The sequence below is a fragment of the Pongo abelii genome, chromosome Y (genome assembly GCF_028885655.2).
Source record: "Pongo abelii isolate AG06213 chromosome Y, NHGRI_mPonAbe1-v2.0_pri, whole genome shotgun sequence".
Taxonomy (NCBI): Eukaryota; Metazoa; Chordata; class Mammalia; order Primates; family Hominidae; genus Pongo; species Pongo abelii.
The window spans coordinates 67,310,118-67,330,745 of NC_072009.2; the positions used below are offsets into that span (position 1 = coordinate 67,310,118).

The following is a 20,628-nucleotide window of genomic DNA, read 5'->3' on the forward strand; positions in this document are numbered from 1 at the left end:
TTCATATGTCATTGTCCATGATCTTGTGTAATTTAACAGAAGATATAAAAATAAACTAAAAAATTCCAGGAAACATGGCACTTATAACTGTTCAGGAAATGTGAAGATAATAAAAGCACAAAAGGAGGGGGCTTCAGTGGCATCATTGCATATTTGATGTTTATGGGAAGTGAAGGAAAGAGCAGGCTAGGAGGATGGTACACATGGGATTGCTAGGGATGACTCAGGACTTTTTGATTGAGGTAACCATGATGGTCAGCACTGAGGAGAGTGGTGGTCTTGGTTGACATAATCACAGAGATTTTCTAAGAAGAGACTTTGTTGTCCTGTTTGTTTTTCCAGATATGCATTTACTTTTCTGATAAAGGACACATCTTCAAATAATAGTGCCATAAAAGTGCTTTTTATTCCATAGAATTGGAATCTCTGTCATGTTCCTTCCTGTCTTCTGGATTTTTGCCTGCTTTTTGGGTTGCAGGCCCAGGTCCTGTGACCAGAGCATCCGTAACTAGGACTTCATCTACATAGTGATGCTCCTACCATGACAAACTTGTTCTCTACAGACATAGATTGGCAAGATGTTCTCTAGAGTGGCCTCAAATAGAAGCCCACTGTCTATCTTAACATGACAATGAGCAGCTTCTTCCCATGCACCACCTGCTCTTTGAGCATACTACAAGCCATTGCCATTAATCCCAGAACGTACTGGTTGGTGAATTTCAAACTCACTCATTTTAGTTATACACTATGTGTTGTCTTCCTCTCATGGATTCTCAACTTCTGTATTAGTAGTGACTGGCTCTACCCCACTAAAGCTAAACCAAATGTAACCTGGGCAAGAATTATTTTTCTTATTTACTCATTTATTACCAAATTTACTCTTTTATTTAATATAACACTTGGGATAATATTTTCTTTTATTCTTCCATAAATGTGCTTCATATGGATATATCACACATTGTGTATAGTTTGACACAGTGTTAATATAGTTTCGATCTATTTGGATGTTTGTACATTTATTTTATCTCAATATTTGTTCTCAGGAAGAGTATTTTTCTTCATAATCTAAAGTTTCAACAAATTTTAAATGTATTTTACTGAGGTAAATATACTCAGTTTACATTGCTTTTTTGTATTAAGGCACATTTTTCCTCAATCCTGAAAATAACTTTTGAAATATATGTAATTTTAAATTTACATGTCTTTCCCTCAGAACTTTGAAGACCATAATCAACTGGAATCTTGATCTTATTCACATGTTGAGAAATAGGTTTGTTTTCATTGCTTTATAATTAATTTGAATTTTATCTTAGATGGCTTTATGTGATTTTCTCTATTTTGGTATTATGCTTTTAACTATTGTATTTCTTTTAATAGTTATGCCTTTAAGCTATTATAATTAATTATTTTAATAATTACATATTTTTATTCTCTATTTGACATTCACTCCATTTTATTTATTTAAACTGGGACTTAAACTACATGACTTATTCTAGATTTTTATGTATTTCAATTTTTCATATTGTTTATTTGTTTTAACCCTATTCGGACTTCTAAATATTCACTTCATCCTACATTCTAATTCATAATTCCTTTTTTCATTTATGCAATTTTTCTATTTATTCTATCCTTTACATTGAAAATTTTTTTTACATCTAACATTTTTACCGAATTATTTTCATAATCTACTTTATTTTTTTCTTACTTTTAAAGTTTTCCTCTACTATATTTAATCATTATAACTACTTATGTAATTTCTACACTATATATGCAGTTTGAGGATTTATTAAGAGCTAATTGTACAGCCGTGTTTGGATTAGTATTTTGTTTCTGAATAACTTTGGTCTTGATGACTCTTACTTGGTATATTTTAAAAAGAATAGTAGATTTCATTTTATTATAAATGACTGACCTCAAGTGATGGGGTCATTGAAGATTCTTGGTCGAGGTATTTTATTCCAGTGAAAAGATATCTGTAATGTGAACAATGTTCCCTTTGCAGACACCTGAAATGATTAAGTCAATGTATTTGTCTAAATTGTCATGATTAAAACACAGGGTGTACATATGAACCAGTAACTAATATGAGTTTTGGTGTTAATTTCCAAATCAACCAAAGAGGAGAGATACCACCTCCACTAACTACTCTAACCTATTTTTTCTAAACTTTTGAAAATGTAAGGATTCTACCTTTAGATAGCATAGTCAGATCCAAATACTCCTGCATCTATGCTGCTGTGACATGATATTCACCAATCAGACATGTTCAATTCTAACAACCTGTGCTTCCATTATTAGCAATTCCGAAAGGTAGCATCAACTTCTAGTCTAATTTTTATTCTACAGCTGTGCTTCTTTATTCTTTCCTGAAAAATTAATTGTGGAGGTACCTGCCTTTGAAGTTTCTCTGCATATATGGTTATTTGAGTTTGAAAAGATAAGATTATCTAAATTTTTGCCAGAAATTCTGATACCCACATTATATCTTTGAAATCATTGGTTGTCACACTCCTGCTGACATGTGCATTTAGGAGAACTATATAAATGTCAGTGCTTTGCAGTCTCTGAGGGGTTGAAATAAACAATACCGGCCATCTTGGCCACTGAGGCTCGCATGTAGCTTTTCATTCCCAGTCCAGGCATCTAGATTCAGGGGCACTTTGCTGAGGGGCTTTTGGTCGAGGCTTTCTTCAGAAACTTTTGTTCAGATCCCTGTTTCTGGAGAAGAAATGGAGCTTTGATACATTTTATACATTTTATACATAAGAATTTTATACATTCTTATTAATACTCCATGCTTTTTACTTTTGCTCATATCATACATTCTCCTCTACGCACTCCTGCCCCCTTTTGTACAAAATTGCAGGCGTGTTTTTAATGAGGGGGCCACCTCGGCAGTGAGACAGTGCCATGTTTGTGCTGATCCATCTGACCCTTTCCTGGTGCTTTTCTATGAGGAAAAAATGGAACAATGAGGAGTCGGTGCTTCATCTGATTTTGCCTGTTGCTTACCACAATCACAGAAAGGAAGACAAAAAGGCTTAACTATTACTTTGATGTGGGCCACTTGATTTAATTTCCAACTCTGAAATCAAGCAGTTTAGCTCTTCCCAGCTCAGCTCAACTCTTGAAATTTCAAGGAAGAAATTCTGTTTTTATTGGTCTAAATTTTGTGTCATTTATATAGAAAAAAAGGTAATAAAATTGCATCATATATTTAAAAATTGAATGCCTTCTGTTTGGACATTGTACTGAAGAGAAAATTTGTGTAGCCTACTGGAATTACTCACGGTGAAGCTCCAAGTACTAATAATCAGAAAAATTAAGGAATCAAAATATAACTATTTCTCATAGCATTTCTTTTTTTATAAACTTTCTATTTTATTGTTTGTAATTTAAAAACTTTGTAGAAAATAGTTTAAAATTTTCAAAGTTAATACAAATTTAGTTTTAGAATTTCTGTTTGCATAAGTGTTGTAAGTAGCTAATACTAATTAATTATAATCATCAACTATTATCTAAGCTGTACATTAAAAAATGTGTTAATATTTGCTACTGCCTAAAATATAATACATATTTACATAATCTAAGTTACTAAAAATAATATAATTTTGCATAGTAACATACACACAGATAAATAATCAACATACACAGGTCTTTTTAAATTTTATTATTATTATACTTTAAGTCTTAGGGTACATGTGCACATTGTGCAGGATATTTACATATGTATACATGTGCCATTTAGCATTAGGTATATCTCCTAAAGCTAACCCTCTCCACTATCCCCACCCCACAGCAGGCCCCAGAGTGTGATGTTCCCCTTCCTGTGTCCATGTGTTCTCATTGTTCAATTCCCATATATAAGTGAGAATATACGGTGTTTGGTTTTTTGTTCTTGCGATATTTTACTGAGAATGATGATTTCCAACTTCACCCATGTCCCTACAAAGGACATGAACTCATCACATAGTATTCCATGGTGTATATGTGTCACATTTTCCTAATCCAGTCTATCATTGTTGGACATTTGGGTTGGTTCCAAGTCTTTGCTATTGTGGATAGTGCCACAATAAACATACGTGTGCATGTGTCTTTATAGCAGCATGATTTATAGTCCTTTGGGTATATACCCAGTAACGGGACAGCTGGGTCAAATGGTGTTTCTAGTTCTAGATCCCTGAGGAATCGCCACACTGACTTTCACAATGGTTGAACTAGTTTACAGTCCCACCAACAGTGTAAAAGTGTTCCTATTTCTCCACATCCTCTCCAGCACCTGTTGTTTCCTGACATTTTAATGATCGCCATTCTAACTGGTGTGAGATGGTATCTCATTGTGGTTTTGATTTGCATTTCTCTGATGGCCAGTGATGATGACCATTTTTACATGTTTTTTTGGCTACATAAATGTCTTCTTTTGAGAAGTGTCTGTTCATGTCCTTTGCTCACTTTTTGATGGGGTTGTTTGTTTTTTTCTTGTAAATTTGTTGGAGTTCATTGTAGATTGTTGATATTGGCCCTTTGTCAAATGAGTAGGTTGTGAAAATTTTCTCCCATTTTGTAGGTGCCTGTTCACTCTGATGGTAGCTTCTTTTGCTGTGCAGAAGCTCTTTAGTTTAATTAGATCCCATTTGTCAATTTTGGCTTTAGTTGCCATTGCTTTTGGTGTTTTAGACATGAAGTCCTTGCCCATGCCTATGTCCTGAATGGTAATGCCTAGGTTTTCTTCTAGGGTTTTTATGGTTTTAGGTCTAAAGTTTAGGTCTTTAATCCATCTTGAATTAATTTTTGTATAAGGTGTAAGGAAGGGATGCAGTTTCAGCTTTCTACATATGGCTAGTAGGTGTTCCCAGCACCATTTATTGAATAGGGAATCCTTTCCCCATTGCTTTTCTCAGGTTTGTCAAAGATCAGATAGTTGTAGATATGTGGCATTATTTCTGAGGGCTCTGTTCTGTTCCATTGATCTATATCTCTGTTTTGGTACCAGTACCATGCTGTTTTGGTTACTGTAGCATTGTAGTATAGTTTGAAGTCAGGTAGCGTGATGCCTCCAGCTTTGCTCTTTTGGCTTAGGATTGACTTGGCGATGCAGGCTCTTTTTTGGTTCCATATGAACTTTAAAGTAGTTTTTTCCAATTCTGTGAAGAAAGTCATTGGTAGCTTGATGGGGATGGCATTGAATGTCTAAATTACTTTGGGCAGTATGGCCATTTTCACGATATTGATTCTTCCTACCCACGAGCATGGAATGTTCTTCCATTTCTTTGTATCCTCTTTTATTTCATTGAACAGTGGTTTGCAGTTCTTTTTGAAGAGGTCCTTCACATCCCTTGTAAGTTGGATTCCTAGGTATTTTATACTCTTTGAAGCAATTGTGAATGGGAGTTCACTCATGATTTGGCTCTCTGTTTGTCTGTTATTGGTGTATGAGAATGTTTGTGATTTTTTACATTGATTTTGTATCCTGAAACCTTGCTGAAATTGCTTATCAGATTAAGGAGATTTTGGGCTGAGACCGTGGTTTTTCCAGATACACAATCATGTCCTCTGCAAACAGGGACAATTTGACTTCCTCTTTTCCTAATTGAATACCCTTTTTTTCCTTCTCCTGCCTAATTGCCCTGGCCAGAATTTCCAACACTATGTTGAATAGGAGTGGTGAGAGAGGGCATCCCTGTCTTGTGCCAGTTTTCAAAGGGAATGCTTCCAGTTTTTGCCCATTCAGTTTGATAATGGCTGTGGGTTTGTCATAGATAGCTCTTATTAATTTGATATAAGTCCCATCAATACCTAACTTATTGAGAATTTTAGCATGAAGCGTTGTTGAATTTTGTCAAAGGTCTTTTCTGCATCAGTTGAAATAATCATGTGGTTTTTTTCTTTGGTTCTGTTTCTATGCTATATTACATTTATTGATTTGCGTATATTGAACCACCCTTGCATCCCAGGAATGAAGCATACTTGATCATGGTGGATAAGCTTTTTGATGTGCTGCCGGATTTGGTTTGCCAGTATTTTATTGAGGATTTTTGCATCAATGTTCATCAAAGATATTAGTCTAAAGTTCTCTTTTTTGGTTGTGTCTCTGTCTGGCTTTGTTATCAGGATGATGCTGGCCTCATAAAATGAATTAGATAGGATTCACTCTTTTTCTATTGATTGGAATAATTTCAGAAGGAAGTGTACCAGTTCCTCCTTGTACCTCTGGTAGAATTCGGCTCTGAATCCATCTGGTCCTGTACTCTTTTTCGTTGGTAAGGAATTGATTTTTGCCACAATTTCAAAGCCTGTTATTGGTCTATTCAGAGACACAACTTATTTCTGGTTTAGTCTTGGCAGAGTGCATGTGTCGAGGAATTTATCCATTTTTTCTAGATTTTCTAGTTTATTTGCATAGAGCTGTTTGTATTATTCTCTGTTGGTAGTTTGTATTTCTGTGGGTTCGGTGGTGATATCCCCTTTATCATTTTTTATTGCGTCTATTTGATTCTTCTCTGTTTTCTTCTTTTTTTGTCTTGCTAGTGGTCTATCAATTTTGTTGATCCTTTCAAAAAACCAGCTCCTGGATTCATTAATTTTTTGAAGGGTTTTTTGTGTCTCTATTTCCTTCAGTTCTGCTCTGATTTTAGTTACTTTTTGCCTTCTGCTAGCTTTCGAATGTGTTTGCTCTTGCTTTTCTAGTTCTTTTAATTGTGATGTTAGGATGTCAATTTTGGATCTTTCTTGCTTTTTCTTGTAGGCATTTAGTGCTATAAATTTCCCTATACACACTGCTTTGAATGTGTCCCAGAGATTCTGTTATGTTGTGTATTTATTTTTTTTAAGGCAGAGTCTTGCTCTGTCGCCCAGGCTGGAGTACAGTGCCTCGATCTCAGTTCACTGCAACCTCCACCTCCCTGGTTCAAGTGATTCTCCTGCCTCAGCCTCCGGATTAGCTGGAATTACAGGCGCCTGCTACCACACCCAGGTAATTTTTGTATTTTTAGTAGAGATGAGGTTTCACCATGTTGGCCAGGCTTGTCTCAAACTCCTGACCTCAAGTGATCCACCCGCCTCAGCCTCCCAAAATGCTGGGATTACAGTTGTGAGCCACCATGCCCTGCCTCTTTCTTGTATTTGATGATGAAAATCTGTTATTGACAGGCACCTGGCCTGTTTCTTGTATTTTATAATGAAAATCTGTTATTGACAGTAAGAGGATACGGGCTCAGGTTAACAACAGGGTGTTAGAAAAGTAGCAGTAAAATTTGGTTCTCAAAACATTTGATGTCTTATTCCTTTATTTGAACATGAGTTTTGCTAATAAAAGGCCAGCCATTTTAAAACTTTGATTTTATTGTCATGTTTTCATTTTGAAATTCATCTTGTTGTTTGTACGAATTGGCAGCCGTATGAGGGAAATTTCAGTTTTGCATATTTTCAAATTATTTTCATTTTTACATCAGAGATTTTGAACAGATGCTATACGAAAGTATTCATTTATTTATTCAACAAAATTTTGTGCTGGTTATGTTGGAAGCACTTAGTGAACTTCATGCTGTACGTGCCTCAGATACTTTTGTGAATGTAATGGCAACATCAAAACCTTTGCCCTTATACACCTTATAAACCTTTCATTTCAAGGCATGTTGATGAGTGGGCATCTGTTATAACATACTTTCATGGTCATTTAATTAACCATTATTTGGGTGTACCTTTTATTAAAACTGATTTTTAAAAAGTGGAAAATACTTAACACATCTTCATCTTGCCCTTTTCCTTAACATATGTAGATCAAGGGAGTCACTGAGAATCAGTTTTAGGGATAGTTATAAAAATCTTAATTTGCAACTGTAACTTTGTCCTCAATGTAATAACTGGAAAAATAATTTACGTTTCAAAGGCTTTAATCTTTGTATTTCTTTGAAAAGGAAACTTCACCGAGGTTCTTTAAAAATTCTTGCTATGTCCTAGAGTAGAGACTGATAAGACTCATGGATATGGTCCTCTAATGGAACTGTACCACCTCAGTTCTCTGAGTGTCGCCCTCCTGTGGTGAAAATTAAAGCTTATTTTCATTTCATGTCTAGGATGTAGTATGTCCTTGTTGGGAAAAAATGATGTTTCTTGAGAAATAAGTGCCTTCAGTATCACTGTGTGTCACTTAATAAATATGACTAATATCTACTTTCACCAGTTGCTGCAATTTGATCCTTAAACAGCCATCTTTAAATTATACTTTTTCTTTGGTTAAAGTAATTATAATAGACATTAATTATTTTTACATACTTTTCTTATGTGGACAGCCATTCTTAGAACTGAAACATTCATATGTTTATATTACAAGTACAATTATTATTTATTATTATTAATGTCAGTAGCCAAATGTAATCAACTCTCTTCTTTTTACTTCCTTTTTTGAATCAAAATGTTACACTTATACAAGCAAGAGCAACAGCTCTACATCTGTATCACTGGAGTGCCTAGAAGATACAACAGGACAATTTACAAAATCAAATTTCCAGGAAGTCTTTGCACACACCTCTAGTACAAAAGATGCTTCAGAGACTAGAGGGTCAGAGGGCAAAGAGAGGAAAATTCAACTCCCAGTTCAGGTCAAAAGGGAAGAAAGCCTGGTGTTGAAAGAAATCCAAGAATGATTGTGTCTGCAACTCACTCCTTTCTGTAAAGTTTTCATGGCATTTTACTTAAAATATTTACTCTTATGATGGTCAATAATATGAATAGTTATGCTTTGTAACAGATTTATTCTTTACTTATAATTAATGGATCGTTCTAAGTTATTATATGTTTAGTTGCTATAGTAAGATGATATGAAAGATTTGTTGCCTGTTAAATGTTTCTGGGATCTTTACTTTATTTCTATATTATGATCTGTGCTTCCAAAGTTGAGCTGTAATTTTATTGTTTATTCAAAAGTAGAATAAAGCTTAAGTTTTGGGAGACAAATAAAAGCTAGAGTTTTCTTTTCAGCTCTATTGAACAGTCATTTATTTCTATAAATGTTCTTTATGTAGCTTTCCTAGTTCCACATTTAAAAAGATAAATATGGGGATCTACACAGGTCTCAGTAAATAATAATTCTTGATTAATAATGCATTTATTATAAAGTTTGAAGTTTAAAGTAGAATTTTTCTCAGCCTACATATCTTTTATAGTCAGGCTGCTACAATTATGTAATACCCAGTTAAATTTCAATTTCAGATAAAAGAGAATAATATTTTAGTATAAGCATGTCCCAAATATTGCATGGGATATACTTACACTGAAAAAAGTATTTGTTTATCTGAAATTTAAAATTAACTGGGCATGATATATTTTCTGTGGCAACCTGTTTTATAGAGAACAGAGTAAGTCAGCTAAATTTTATAATACTTAACCCTAACCTGGTGTTCTAAGTCTTTCTTTTTGTAATTATTATTATTATTTGGGGTCAGGGTCGTGCTCCATCACCCAGGCTGGAGTGCAGTGGCACAATCACAGTGCCCTGTAGCCTTGAGCCTCTGTTCTCCAGTGATTCTGGCACCTCTGCCTTTGCCTCCGAAGTAGCTAGTACCACAGGTACGTGGGCCCAGCTAATTTTTTTTTTTCTCATAGAGACAGTGTCTCAGGCTGGTCTGGAACTTCTGGGCTCAAGGAATCCTCCCACCTCTGCCTTCACTTCCCAAATAGCGGAGACCACAGACACATGCCACCACCATACCCAGCTTACTTTTTATCAGGTTGGTGCAAGAGTAATTGTGGGTTTTGCCATTGAAAGTAATGGCAAAACCCGCAATTACTTTTTGCACCACCCTAATAATTTTTTGTGGAGACAGTGTCTTGCCCTGTTGTCTAGGCTGGTTTCCAACTCCTGGGCTCCAGTGACCCTTCTGCCTTGGCCTCTAAAATTCTGGAATTACAGATGGGAGCCACTGCACCAAGCTACTTTGTATAATTGTTAACATAAACATAAATGTTTTGAGAAAGAGAAATGTCAAAATCATTGGAGGAAAATATATTGTAAAGTATACAATAGAAAAAATCAAACAAAATACAATAAATACAACAAAAAATTATCAAAATTTTCAGAGGAACAAAACAAAATCTAGTTTTACAATCTTCAGAATTCAATCCCATTATATCAAACATATAAAGAAACATATTCAAAGAAAAAGGCAATCAATAGCGACTGACCTCGAGATGACCCAGATGTTGGAATTAGTGTGGATTTTCAAAGTAGCTATTGTAATTCTTATTAAAATCAAAACCCCAAAAACCCTTAAAATAAATGGATAGGAAATCACAGCAGGGTAGAAGAAACTACAATAATAACAAAGGCTCAAGTGGAATTTCTAGAAGAGAGAAAGTTTTCAAAATTAAAAAATAATAATCAGTTGTGTTGAGGAGCAGCTTGGAGGTGGTAAAGGGTCAATGAACCTTAAAATACAATTGAAATGATTCAATCTGAAAAATGTGAGCAGTCATAGGTTGGGGTGAGGGAGCTTTTCCTTTGGTTAGTGTTTTTAGGTAATCTTGGTTTTGATAAGATTACTAGACTGATCCGTCAGGGGCTTGCTAAGCCAGAGTTTATCTTGGTTTCAGTAGTGCTTTAAACAAAACTCATATCCTTGTGTACAAGATGGAAGAAGAGTGGACCAGACGACAATATTTAGATGCAGTCATTCTTAACTTCCGTTGCTCTCCCAGTGGTCTAGCTGGGGTTTGTAAAAAGTGGAATGGGAGGAATAGGGAAGGAGCCCCCACCTACCCTCTCCCATGGTCCACTTGTCTTCCTTCACTAGTGGATAAAGTCCACGGGAACAGGCAAATTATTTTAAATCTGTATCTTCTGTTGTCAAGATCTGTAATCAGTTCTGCTCGCTGGACTGGGGACAGGAACCAAGGGAACATGGGGGTGAACGAGTTAACATGGACTCTAGGAACACACTGTGCCTACATGCAGAATGTTTGTGACAGGAAAGCCAGTCAGCAGGCAGATGGTCTCAGATACCAAGCTAGTGTTGGGAAGCAAGATTCAGTCTCTTGAAGGCGGTGTTCCTCATTGTGTGGTTTGTATCACTTGCTTCAGAATGACCTGGAGTACTTGTTAAAATGCAAACTTTGAGCCCAATCCTAGACCTCCTAAGCCTGCATCTCTACGGATGGATCTCAGTAGTCGATATTGGAAACGTGCAGGTCCCTAGGAGATGCTTATGCATATATATTTGAACTGTTGTGTTTAAGGGTTAGGGAGCTGACAGAAGCAAGGAATAGACCAAGCCCTTGGGTGGGAAGGCTCCATAACCTTGGCACTGTTAGCATTCTTGGCGGAACAGGATTATGCCACATGCTTTGCAGCATCCCTAGCCTCTACCCTCTAACACCGTATTCCAGTTGTGAAAACCAAAAATGTCCCCTGGGAGGCAAAATAGTCACCAGTTGGGAACCGGAACCTCTGCTTTGTGGGATCAGAGTGGTTACTTTGTTCCCAATCCAAGGATCAGAACACAAGATGAGAGAAAGTCCAGCTATTGGAAGTGGAGTGCCAAGTTGAAGCTAGACCTACAACAAAAGCTCCAAAAGCTCCTTTATAGGGCTGATCCCATGCCTCAGCTACCTAGCTTGTACAGATGCCATGTAACTCTAGATTTGGTGACAGAAGGAATTTAAAGGCTAGAACTAGATAGGGTCTTTCAGGTTAGGCCAGCACACAACGTGGACTTTTGACATCATCCAGATGCTTGAACCAACCTCAGTCCTGAGGCAGAATTTCCCGTGGCATCTGATACACGGCCTGGATTTGGAGCTCTCACTGGAATTAGATGCCATGGGAATATTGTGTTTAGGAACTCTGAAAGAGACAGGCTTCAACAAAGCAGACCTAAGCAACACGTAGCATCTGAACTTCTTTATTAGCTTCCATTTCAGCCCACGAGGACAAAAGCATCACATACATATCCACTGTGGCAAACCTGTCCTCAGTAGGGATTTTCCCCAGTACTACTCTCGCCTCTGTCCTGAGCCCACTTGCTTCTTTGTAATGTTTCCACTGTCTGTCCCACTCCCTAATAGATGATTTTTCCTCTCTGCCCAGCCCCCTAGTTCTGATATTTGGATTGTCTGTGATCTGGGTAGTACTTAGGAGGTAGAATCAAAGCCTTGTTGATTGGATTGGGAGTTTCTCACTTCCTATTAAAGGCACTGATTAAGCATCTATTGTATAAAGTAAAGTAAGATTATGATCCAGTAAGAAAGATTCCACAAGTAGCGCAGGAAGAATTGGTTTCTAGTACACTTCATGCTTCAGGACAGGAAATCCAGAAAAAAATTCTGTGGTACGTTAAATGTGTACTGTAAGTTTCATTTCCATATGAAAAACTGTAGTTAGCTAAAAAGTACATCCATGAAGAATCCTGATTAAACTTGCTTAATCCTGGTTAAACTAGCTACTAGCTAAACAACAATTTCACAACAACTCAAGAACTCTGTAAAAGCATTTCCTATGAATATTTTATTCAGAAAAAAACACAAAAAGATAAGGCAGAAACAAAAGTCCCAGTCATTTGCAGTATCTGTCCGTTTCAATTTGGCTCTCCTGTTAAAACAAAGAAAAATAGTAAAATTAATCTATGTAAAACATGCCATATATATTCAACTGCTAATAAATATAAAAAGCTTTAAAAATGTGTGCTCAATTTTGGTTACTGTGTTACCACAACACTTATATTAAAATATGTATACTTTTAAATTTGGTTTCTATAAAAAATGGATTCTAATCTTATAAAAGTTATTTCCTAATATTCAATAAATGTTGTCTAAGGGCTTTTTCAATCCAAATAGCAATTTTAATTATTCCAGAATTTAATGGTGCTCTAAATTTCCATTTAACAGGGTGAGAATGCTGTATTATTACAAGTGATAAAAGTTACAGGACATAGAGGTTATTCCGTTTTAGAGTCCACATCCTGATTATATTTTATAACCTCTTCTTGATTTCTTACAACTACATACATATTCATTTACTCAGCTGAAAAAAAATTCTTAACATTATTTACCAACTTTAGGTATGAACTCTACCAGCTAGTTAACAGGAAATATGTAATTAAACATTGCCTTTATCAAGTAATGTAAAAAAAGGGTAAGAGTAACTTTGGAACATATGACTTGAATGAGCGGCTGGTGATTATCCAAATCTGGCACTTAATTGATTTATACTTGTACACTCACAGCTAAACATCTCTGTTTTTCTACGTTGTAACTCTAGGACATTACTTGTCTACATAGGAAGAGTAATAAATATTAATAATGTGCTATGATAAACATCCTGTACTCTTCCAAATCTTACAAAAAAACTGCTTCAATTTCACTTGTTTAGCTTTTATACTTAGTTTTTTAATTGATCTATGCTTATTTTAAGGAACCTGAACTACTGTAACAGAATCCACATAATTTTTATATTAGTCAAACTGCTTCTCTCTAACTCTGGTTGTAATAGTTATAAAAAGATAATGATAAATTTATGAAGTAGATACAGTCAAACCTGAATTTCTTAAAGTATATACTTAGAATCGGTTACAATTTTTAGATATTCTTTCTTGACAGTCTTTTCCCAAACTCATGATATCCTCTCTAGGTAATATTGCCACACTCATAAATTAGAAATAAAGACAAAAATGTGAAAACTACAGTAATTTAAGAGAATACAGGTTTTCTACATGCCATTTCTATTGGCTACTGAAAATAGTGGAAATAAGTAAATAAATAGCTACCTGTCCAGAAGCATCTCATGCAAAAATCCATCTTTCTGAGCCTTTTTAAGAATTTTACTGTCTTCTTTAATTATTTTAACTTTGTGGTCTTGGAAGCTCTGAAATTTCTTTCTCCAAAGAAAATGTCTTCATTGAAAAATACCTCAAACTCTGATTATACATATTTACTATTAAATTTATAAATACTGTTAATTTCTTTTTCACTTATTAAAAAGTCTAATTATAGGCCAGGCACAGTGGGTCACACCTGCAATCCCAGCACTTTGGGAGGCCAAGGCAGGCAGATCACTCGAGGTCAGGAGTTCGAGAACAGCCTGGCCAACATGGTGAAACCCCATCTCCACTAAAAATACAAAAATTAGCAGAGCATAGTGGCGTGCGCCTGTAGTCCCAGCTACTCGGGAGGCTGAGAAAGGAGAATCACATGAACGTGGGAGGCGGAGGTTGCAATGAGCTGAGATCGTGGCACTGCACTCCAGTCTGGGGGACAGAGTGAGACTCCTTATTGAGGAAGAAAAAAAAAGTCTAACTGTATTTTTTTTAATAAGCTGGGGATTCTGAACAACAAAGACGACCTTCATGACCTCTCAAGAGCAGGGCCACTCATTGACTGGGTACCACAAGGCCCCACTTCTATTAGGGCATGCTGGCTGGAGTCCCCTGTGTCCTGGCCATAGCACAGACTTTGACTGGCATCATGCCCATTCTATGAATGAATAGAGAGATTGACTAACCCGAGTGACTAGCTTTGGGAGCTGGTAGGATGATTAGGAAAACTGAACCCTCCAGAAAAAAAAGCATTTAGCTCAGTGCTCTGTCCTAGAGGCTACATTGTGTTGCCTCTTCTTGTCCATCAGTTTTCATTTTTTCAGACAGGGTCTTGCTCTGTCACCCAGGCTGGAATGCAGTGGTGATCAGAGCTTACTGCAGCCTTGAACTCCTGGGCTCAAACAATCCTCCTGTCTCAGCCTCCCAAGTGGCTGGGCCTAGAGGCATGCACCACCATCCCCAGCTAATTAGGTAATTTATTTTGAAAGCACTTTGAGAAGCACTTCACTGTTAAATGTGTAGGTCTAAAAGGAAAAGCATACATACACATAATTGATTTCACATTGTTTTACATTTCCTTTGTCTTCTTCTGGAATGTCATCTTTTTTCTTGGTTTCTCTTTCAGCGCAGGATCTAATCTAGATATTGGAAAAGAGAATCCAATGGGTTATATGTTTATCTTCCACCTTCCCCACTTTACATATCACATAAGAACATCCGAGATGATTTCTTATGCAGAAGAAAAAATTAACTGAGCAACAATATTCAGAAAAAGACCGGTTCTGGCTATGTGTTTTTACTTCATATATATAATCTATATGAGTAAGTGCTATCACATGCTTCCTCCTCAGCCCTTGTGTCAGAAACACTACAGACAAAATTATTTCAGAAACATTTTATACATCAGATCCTGCTAGGCAATAAAGCAATCATTAATTTAATTTTGTCCTCCAAGTGAATACACTAGGATCAAATTATCCCTAGTAGACAAGTGTCATTTGGTCAGATTGAAAGCTCAATAGCTATTTTACATTGCACAGGCTATTACCAAACTATTAAAACTTTTAACATTACACAACTTGTTTTTAATTAATTGGAACCCACCTCTTTTAGTAGCTTCTTATGTCCTCCTAAGTTGGATAGATGTTTACTATCACATGTCATAAGTTAATTAATCTGCATTCAACAATTAGGATCACCCACAGAACAGGCAATGGGCAATGGTAAGGATTCATGTCTCCTAAGGGATCTCTGTGGCCAGAGTCCAGTTTCAGAGCTGCTTAGAAAGTGATGACAAATAACATGTTTGTGCCAATGACATCTTTGTGACAGTTTTGATTTGAGGGGTCCCAGACCTCAAAACATTCCCTGCTAGGGCCTGTAACACAATGCTACCTTTAGTAAGAGGGATCCGTGTTCTGGTAGATAAGGCAAGGTCCTAAAGGTGAAGGGCTGACAGAGATTAATTAGGACAGCCTGCAATTAAATGGTATGAAAAGAGTCCTAAATAATCACTGTTCAGAGCTTCCAAGTACTTGAGTAACCAAAGAGACCCAGAAAACTTTGTATTTCATCTGAAAATTGCTTTAAATAGTGAAAAATGCAATCTTTGTGTATCTTTGTGTCTTTGTATAAGTGCAAAGCACTGCACATATATTTGCAATTGTTGCCTTCAATAACACTTTTGTGATGATATCCAGATGAAAAAAATTTAAACATGATACAATAAAATATAAATAAATTAAATTAAATGCAAGTCACAAACCCATCTGCATTTCCTCAATGACCTGTTTCCTGAGAAGCAATGTGCTATGAAATACTGAGAGTGGCCTCTGGAGTCAGCTGAGCCTGGGTACACATCCTGTCTTACCACACCTTGAAATCACTGTGATTTCCATGAACTGACTGACAAAAACCACGAGGATGTAAGGAGGGTCAGAGGCTGTCTTCCTGTCTGTAAGGCTGAGGTCACATCCACCTGACAGGAGCATTATGGAAATTCAAGACTACAACGCATGTGCCGGATGCATGCAGTGAAAAAATATAGCATTTCACTTCTCTAACTGCAAGAAAATATCTACATTTTTGATTGAAATTGTTTGAGCTTCAGATTTGAAATTATCTGAAATCAAGACTATTCTAAAAAGAAAATCAAACATATGACCGGAAATCTAACATGAAGCACGTACAGAGAATTGAGAGATGCTTTTAAATTACACTGGCAGTAAAGAAAAATGTAACATAAATTTTTATGCTCTAATTATAAGAATGAAGGGCATTTTAGAAAAGGCATTTGCCACCTCTCTTAGAGCCTTCCACTCTGGCCCCCACAATGCCAGCAAATCTAGGTCAGACTGGATGCAACTTGTGATTCCCAACAGAGACAAACAAATCAAGGTTCACGATGCTCAGTACTGCGTTGGAATGCCAAGACACAGAAAAACCATGTGTCAAGAAGGGGGGAGTTATTCTTTAGACACATCCTGGTATATGTTTATCATTAAAGATCAGTGGCTTTTGTGAGTCTAAGAAATTAAGCCTTAAATGTTTTCATCAAATTCCAGTTAACTACCTGATTTATCTAGGTTATATTCACAGTATTATTTAGAATTTCACCTTGATATGAAGATGTCTGTTTAACTTTTACAATGATGTAAAACAAACAGTAGGATTAGGGAGGGCACAGGCCACTGGTGCAATGGATAACGTGTCTAACTACGGATGAGGGAATTTAGCCTGGAATAAGGAACTTTTATTTCCAGCTTAGTGAGGCACACACATTTTAAAAATAAAAATCATGTTTCATGTGATTCATGTTTCTCCTAATGCAAAGAAGACAGGTACTATTAATAAAAATATTTTTAAAATGTAAGGGCTAAGGCCCCAGAAGTTCTGCTATGATTTTTTGTTTCATAGAGTGATTATCATCACAGAAGCTCAAGCATTACATAAATACAAACGCTTATACCCCGACCTGGTAATTCTGCTTCTGGAAATTTATCTTCAGGTCCACCTGCACATCTACAAATTGATGCATATTCAATGTTATGTACTGCAGCACTGTTTATAAGAGCAAAAGACTGGAAACAGCCTAAATTTCCATCTATAAAAGACTTCATAAATTAAGGTACATCCCTAAAATGGAATATTATGTGGCTTTTAAAAAACAGAGAGAAAAAGAAAAGCAAGAAAAAGAGAAAATTTTGTACATTCAAACTAATAATAGAAAACTCTCCAAGATACAATTTTAAGGAAAAAAAATCAGAAGTTGAGAAGACTATAGAGGAGGCTGCCTTTAGTGTAAAAATATTGAAAATTATAAATGTATTCATATGTTTATAAAGAAATTTTAGAAGGCTATAAAAAAACAAAACAAAGGGAAAGAGGAACAGGAGCTAGGACACAGGTGAGTAAGAAGCATGGCAGGCATATGTCTTCATCTTCATATGCTTTTATTTAAAAATGTTGGATCACGTGTACATGTTATCTATTTTAAAAATTAGATTTTAAAATACAAGCAAGAAAACAAGAAAATGAAAGCTTAAAAAGAGCATGTGGAACTACCAGAAAAAAATACTAATCCATGGAGATAATGGCAAGTCAGCTCCTAGATGAACTGATTTCTCTACAACATTGTATAAACAAGCCATCAACTATGTGACTTATAATTAAAAATGAGTCTATTTGAAATAGCACATTAAAAAAGCTATTAACTAAACCTTTAATGTGACAGTAAATGATGATTTAACATTTTAAAGAGATACAGTCACATCGCATGTGTGAATGCAGTCATCCGTATAAAATGTCATCATTACCTTGATCATTTCTTCTTCTCCTGCTGTTTTACTTTTTGCTTCTATGTCTCCTGCTTCATTGCATCTAATAAAGCAGCTATTTGAGGCCAATAAAGCCATTTTCCCCTAAGTGAAACAAAATAACAAAATAGCCATGAGGATACTTCTTGTAGAAGAAACATTAAGTGTTTAGACTGAATTAATTTTTCCTCCCTGATTTAAAAATCACAGAAAAGAACTTAAGAGAAGAACGTAAAAAATATAATACAAGAACATATAGAAAAGGAAACCAAAATCACCTTTCATTTTACTATTCAAAGATTACCACAATAAACATTTGTATTGTATCTTCCTAGTAGGACTAAATTCTAATTAGATGAGGTAGGATTGCTTCCTTTCTAAAAGATCTACTGAAGATAAAACTGTTTAGTTCTGTTTGGAAAAATTAACTTTAAAGACAAGAACATAATTATGAATGCATACTCTATTAAAATATTAGCATTTTAAGTAAAATTTATTTTTTTCGGAATTAGAAAACATGAAAAGGTATATACAATGCCTTTGGTGTTTTGAATTTAAGAATCAATGACTGAGGGACTTTTGTGTGTGAAAATAAATATTCATATACTGTTTTAGTTGTTTAATGTTTGATGTATTCACTGCTTTCTATTAAACAAAATTTTAAAAACTGATTTTCTTGTGTATCTAAATCTGGGTTATAAATATGGTTAGCTTAACTCCCGTAACAAATAAAATGTTTATTTATAACTTGTATTTGATTGATTCTTTTGGAAAACTTGGAATACCATAATATTTAGACAAAATATTTATAAATATAATGATTACAAAATATGTTAACCTTATATCACATCCAGTTAAAAACGTGCTGATAACATGGATTTAATATCTTAGTCAAGTCACAAGGGCTGGGTGGTCTCTCATCTGGATGGCTCCTGGTGAGCCCTGGAACATGGCGGTTCACATCGCATGGTGTGGTCCAGGTGATTTAAACCTCTGCCACAGATTATTCAGCTGAGTCCTTTTTGCAATAGAGTTTAAAGATCCTCTTTCATTTAAATTTAAATATTTGAAACTTAGTGTCATTCCTAAAAATAAAATGAAATGAACTTTCCTAAAGTGTTGTATTATTAGTACTATCTAAGTCATCATCCTGGCCTTATGAAATATTGGCATTTTCTACTGGTGTAACTTTTATTAGAAGTATCTCATCATAACTAGTAGGATCATCTCAAAGGGGTTGCAACACATTACAGGTAATGAAATCAATGTAGTGTTTCCTGAACGGTATTGGGTGGGTGGGGGGGAAAAGGAATACACACAGACACACAGAGAAAGGGGTAAAAGAGAATAAGAAATATCAAGGTGCATAACACATGGATAAGTAAGTATTGTTAAGTACAACTCTTGCTTCAGTTATACATATGTGTGTGCTGGGCTGCAATGTAAAAATGCATTTCTCAATGGATTAGGTCAAAACAGTTTTCAAGTCACTGACTTAAGATTTTATCCTAGGGGATGAGGAACTTAGTCTAAGTGATTACCTCTTTCTGGTAGGATGTTTGTTTAATCTGTCATCTTAGAAAACACTGCTGACTTCCTATTTTCAGTTCATTATTGTATACTACCAAAGCTGCTACTCAAAGGCTGAGCTTATCTTCTATTTGCTTGTTCTGTGTGGTGCCCACTGGTCCTTACTTTTTCTGATATAGTTATCTACTTTTTAAAGACAGTTTAGCACTCACGTATTTTTGTTCAATCTTTACTTCTCACACAAACAGAAAAGAGAAATTATGTATTCTGTATCAACAAAGATTTAACAAAACATCCATATACTACAACTGTCTACTTACTAAAATTAAGAATTAGTATATTATCTTTTTTCTTCTTATATTAAAACTATCTTTTCATAAACTATTGTAAGCTTATGAACTGAAAGTCTTTTAGAGATAATTTACTTCAATGAATTATTATTATTTATATTTTATACGCAAATTGTCACAACTTGGTCTTAGCTAGCTCCACAGTTCGCTTACAGTCTGTAAAGTTTCTGAAAGCATCCATGATTTCTGCTACAAAGAAGATACTTAGGATCTATTCTGTTTTCCTACTCTGAGACCTAAAATTGACTGGTTCTTCAATGGAAATGAGATCCATATCTAGGCACTAAGGGTATACAGAAATAATTGTGGGCAAAAGTACTAATGCTATTTTTGTTGCACTATATTTTCAGATCTCTTTAAGGCTCTATGTTCTTACTGATTTATTACAGTTTAATGTATTATACTATTGCATCCTACTTTTTCTTTTTAAATATATTATGATTGACTGTTACAGACTTTCTGTTAAACTGACAGGAAGTTTTTATAAACAATAACAGCACTTACATTTTGAAAGACTGGTTCCCATTGTTCTCTTGGTCCAATTGCATCTGAACGCTCAACAACAAGTTCATCTGATTTTATACCAAGATATTTTCCATAGCCAGATTTCAGGGCAATTCTATACAT

At 35.4% G+C, this 20,628-nt stretch overlaps 2 pseudogenes; one reads left to right on the forward strand and one right to left on the reverse strand.

The window, feature by feature from the left end:
* PONPYGV1R-PS1806 (vomeronasal 1 receptor ponPygV1R-ps1806 pseudogene) lies at positions 366-891 on the forward strand (annotated as a pseudogene).
* LOC129053346 (protein FRG1-like) lies at positions 12,548-20,620 on the reverse strand (annotated as a pseudogene).
* Between the last annotated feature and the right edge of the window lie 8 nt (positions 20,621-20,628).